Source organism: Sciurus vulgaris, assembly GCF_902686455.1.
Source record: "Sciurus vulgaris genome assembly, chromosome: 8".
Classification (NCBI taxonomy): Eukaryota; Metazoa; Chordata; class Mammalia; order Rodentia; family Sciuridae; genus Sciurus; species Sciurus vulgaris.
This window is the reverse complement of record NC_136468.1, coordinates 14,787,184-14,792,256: the sequence shown is the minus strand read 5'-3', so window position 1 is coordinate 14,792,256 and position 5,073 is coordinate 14,787,184. Positions and strand designations below refer to the sequence as shown.

The 5,073-nt window shown below is 36.0% G+C and overlaps 1 pseudogene across 1 annotated transcript; it reads left to right on the top strand.

Moving 5' to 3' along the window:
- The first annotated feature begins 1,001 nt into the window (after positions 1-1,001).
- Positions 1,002-1,738, top strand: LOC306668948 (14-3-3 protein theta-like; annotated as a pseudogene). The gene has a single exon. The product of its transcript is annotated as a 14-3-3 protein theta-like (transcript).
- The last annotated feature ends 3,335 nt before the right edge of the window (positions 1,739-5,073 follow it).

The following is a 5,073-nucleotide window of genomic DNA, read 5'->3' as shown; positions in this document are numbered from 1 at the left end:
CTGTGACAGGAGAATTGCAAGTTCAAAATCAGCCTCAGAAAAAGTGAGGTGCTAAGCAACTCAGTGAGACACTATCTCTAAATAAAATACAAAATAGGGCTAGGGATGTGACTCCTTGGTCAAGTGCCCCTGAGTTCAATCCTGGTATCCAGAACAAGCAAATAAAAAACCTAAAATACCTAGAAATAAACCAAAGGTATGTAAAATTTCTATGCTAAAAATTGCAAACATTACTGAGACAATGTTTAAAAGTCCTAGATAAATCAGAAAACATACCGTATTCATGGGTTGACCGATTCAGAATTGTTAAAGTATCAGTTCTCCTCCAAATACATCCATAGATTCAATAAAATCACAATTATAGTTCCACTAACTTTCCTTTTTCTAAAAATTATATGAAAGCAAAAAAAGGTGGCAGGGGGTCGAGAATATCCAATGGAACCTTGCAAAAGCACAACAAAGATAGAGGACTAACATTAGTTGACTTCAGTCTTTACAATAAATCTAAAATAATGAAGGTGCTGTACTGCTGGCAAAAAGTTCAACAAAGAGATGAGCAGAACTGCAGAGAAATCCCAGAAACAGACTTACACTTACTTGTTTGATTTGCTACAAAGATGACAAATCAAAGGAAAGTCTTTTCAACAAATTGTACTAGAACAACTCAATATCAGTATGAAAAAAATGAGCCTTAACACCTACCTCAAATCATACACAAAAAAGAATTTTAGCTTGATTATAAACCCAAACACAAAAATTAAAACTACAAAGCATCAGAAGAAGACATAAGAGACTTGTAGGTAAGCAAAAGTTGTTAGAACACAGACTTACCTAGCCATAAAAGAACAGATTGATAAATTAGACAATAAAACTTTAAGGTGGTGGACACAGAGAAGAGGACCTGGCTCCTGCACCAGTGAGAAGTATGAGCTGATCCAGAAGGCTGAACTAGCCAAGTAGGCCAAGCACTATGACAACGTGGCCATCTGCATGAAGTCTGACCCAGCCAGGTGCAGAGCTCTCCACCTAGGAGTGTAGCTTGTTCTCAAGTGGCCTACAAGAACATGGTGGGGGGCCACAGGTTTACCTGGAGGGTCATCATTCAGCATAAAACTTACACCTTTAACAAGAAGTTGCAGCTGATTAAGGACTATTTGGGAGAAAATGGAGTTGGAACTGAGATCCATCTGCACCTTGGTCCCAGAATTGTTGGTAAGTATTTAATAGCCAATGCAACTAATCCAAAGAGTAATGCCTTCTATCTGAAAATGAAGGGAGATTACATCCTGTATCTTGCTGAAGTTGCACGTGGTGATGCTCAGAAACAAACGATAGATAATTCCTAAGGAGCTTATCAAGAGGCATTTGACATAAATAGAAAGACATACAACCCACACACCCAGTTTGCCTCAGGCTGGCTCTTAACTTTGCTGTTTTTGACTGTGAGATTCCTAAAAACCCAGAGCTTTCCTGCACAGTGCTAAATCGACTTTTGATGAGGCCACTGCAGAACTTGATAAACGAGACTCATACAAGGAGAGCATCATTGTCTGCCACTGCTTAGAGACAATTTAACATTATGCATATCAGACAGAACAGGAGAAGGGACCGAAAATTAAATACAAACAGGGTGTCATCCTTCCCTCCAAGAAACCTTTTCACACATCTCCATTCCTTATTCTGCTTGGATTTCCTAGAGCAAAGGAACCCATTCATGTATGGAATCAACTGTTTGTAATCCTTTCACACTGCTGCTTTGAATAAACTCCATTCCTTGATTTGTTTGTCATGACTTTCCTGATGTGCAGTTACTGCAGTAGATAAGTAAATAGCTTCATTTCATATAAACATAAGCAACTTCTAAATAATTAGTAGAGAACTAAAAATCTGTCTGGTATTTAAGTAATCTGAACAAGTTCTGCTAGTGATTGTGCTTTGCATTACTGTGAAGATAACAAAATGTAGTTAATTATAATTTAAAGAGTGTTCTAACCAGTTATGGTGGGGCATGCCTGTAATCCTAACAACTCAGGGAGGCTGAGACAGGAGAATTGCAAGTTGGAGACCAGCCTTAGCAACTTAATGAGTCCTTAAGCAACTTATCAAGGCCGGGTCTCAAAAGATAAAAGAAAAAGTGTTGGTGATGTGGCTTAGTGGTTAAGCTCCCCTGGGTTCAATCCCCAGTATCAAAAATAAAATAAATAATAGTGTTCTATGTAACTTCTTAATTTCTACATTCCATTCCTTATTTTTCTTCGAGGTTTTTTTCCCAGTAAGCAATCTTTCCATACTCTTACTGTATTGCTTTTTAGTAGGAATCCAGAAATATTCGATTGAATGGGAAAGCATTTGACATTTCTGAGCTGGAAGTCACAAAGTGAAATGCTGCCTTGTAAATAACAAATTAAGAGAGGTCACATTTGTCTGTGACAACAGGAAATTTCCTTTTCATTCTTTATTTGTTTAAGTTGACAACTTCTCTTCCCATTAAAAATTCACGTATGCCTCCTGTCTTTGTAGTTCTGGTTCTCACTTTATTATGTAATAGAAGTAGCATGTTCCTGCCAGAATACAAGCATTGCTTTTGGCAAATTAAAGTGTGTGTCATTTCTTAATAAGCTAGAAAGGGAAAATAAAAGTACAACAAGTCCAAATTTAAAACTTTAGTAATTTTCCATGCAGATTTGTACACGTGAGTGGGTATCCAGTTTGTCTAGTCATTGTTCTTTACAGAATTGAACCACTATTGTGCATTGCTAATCATTGACAATAGTCCCAAAAAAGCCATGTGAAAAAGTTATGCCCTATGTAACAGCAGAGTAACATAAAATAAAATTACATTTTATAAAATGAAATGGCTTTTAACAATTTTATTAAATTGTAACAATTTAATACCCAGCTTTGTATTAAAGCTGGCTTTGTAACAATTGCATAGAGCCAGGTGAATTTCCTACTTTCTGAAGTATATCGACCCTTCTTTCTTATATTATGTAAAATGTAGTAATGGCACACATATTTCTGCATGGTGGTACACTTGTCTGGGAATTCCTGGGAATGTGTAAAATTGAACTAAAATTTCTTAGTGTTTTACCATAGATTAGCCTCATGGCCTTCACTTCTTCAGATATCAGTGGTGTCCGACTGTTATGGAATAAACTGGACATTTTAAATAAAAAATTAAAACTTCTATTCTTCAAAAGATACTTTTAAGCTGAGCACGGTGGTGCACACCTGTAATCCCAGCAGCTTGGGAGGCTGAAGCAGAAGGATCATGAGTTCAAAGCCAGCCTCAGCAAAAGCGAGGTGCTAAGCAACTCAATGAGACCCTGTCTCTAAGTAATATACAAAATAGGGTTGGGGATGTGGCTCAGTGGTCAAGTGCCCCTGAGTTCTCTCCTTGGTATGGAAAAAGAAAAAAAGAAAGATACCTTTAAGAAAATGAATAATCAGGCCACAGACTGGGAGAATGTAGTCACAAATATATTAACTCACAAATATTATAATTTTATAGCTTAATGATAAAAAGATAAACAGTCCAATTTTTAAAATGACAAGAGACTTGCATACTTTATAAGAATGCTATTAATAGGCACACAAAAATCCTCCACATCACTAGTTATGAAGGAAATGTAAATTAAAGCTATGATGAAATACCACTTTACTCCCACCTACATGGCTAGTTCTTGAACAAGAAGATCAAAGGAAGGTTGGCAAGGATGCAGTGTACAAGGGAATAACTCTTTTGTAAAAGGTTATGGCAGCTTGTACATACTCATATCCAAATACAGGAAATTTAGGGTAAAGTTGGTTAAGAGAAAAGAGTTATGAGTCTCGCCTTTAATATTTAGAGGTCACAGAAAAAAATAGTGTTCATAAAAGGCAATGAGAAAGAGGAAACAGTAAAGCAGTAAAAAACTAAGAGTATAATGTCATGGATACCAAGAGAATAAAGAATACCAAACTTTCTGTTCCTAATGATGCCTTTGTATCTTTTTGCCTTAATGTTATTTTGTTTGATGTTACACTTAAGCTCTTTTTGGTTAATAGTGGGCTAGAATATTTGTTTTCCATCATTTTATTTTCAATAGTTTGTATACCTATAATTTAGGTATGTCTCCAAAGTGGCATAAAGCTTTTTAAAAAAGCAAACTATCTGCTTTTATCCAATTATTTTAATCCATTTTATATATTGTCATACTAATTATTGAATATGATATTATTTTGGTTTATTTTTACTTCCTTTTAAATGATCTTTTTTTCTTATATTCTGTTGAAATAATTAACTTTTACTTCCAATTTTTATCCTAATACTTCAATTGTATAGTCCCTCGTTATTATTCTTAGTAGTTTCCTATGAATTTTTAATATATGGGGACGGAGTTATGGTTCAGTGGTGGAACACTGGGTTGGCATGCTCAAGGTCCTGAATTCAATCCCCAGCACCACACACATGCACAAAGTTTAACATATATATTTAATAAAGTATAAAGTTAATCAGTATCTCTACTGTTATGGTTTGGATTTTAAATGTCCCCCAAAAGTTGGTGTGTCAAAGGCTTGGTTCCCAGCCTATGGCACTATTGAGAAGTTGTAGAAACCTTAGGAGATAGGACCTAGTGGAAAGAAGTGAGATTACTGGGACATGTGCTTGGGGGCATTGGTTCCCTGGCCCCTCCTCTATCTCTTTATTTCCTAACCACCATGAGGTGAGCAGCTTTCCTCTACGTGTCCTTTTGCCATCATGTACTGCCTCACCACAGGCCTAAAAGCAGCCATACCAAGCATATGAAACAATGAGCCAAAATAAATATCTCCTCCTTTTAAGTTGCTTATCTTAGATATTTTTTCACAGTGACAGAAAGCTGACTGACATACCTATTACTCTTCTGGACGATACTAGGATCTTAGAATGTTTTTATCTTTGATTATAAGTAACATCAGTAACAACATAGTGCAGTAAGTTCCTCTAAAAATCCTATCCTCCATAAAAGCAATTAGAACTTTGGCAAAAATTGTCAAAATAAGCTTTTTCAGAATTCTGGAAATTAGCCAAGAGTTTGCTGAAACCAGGGA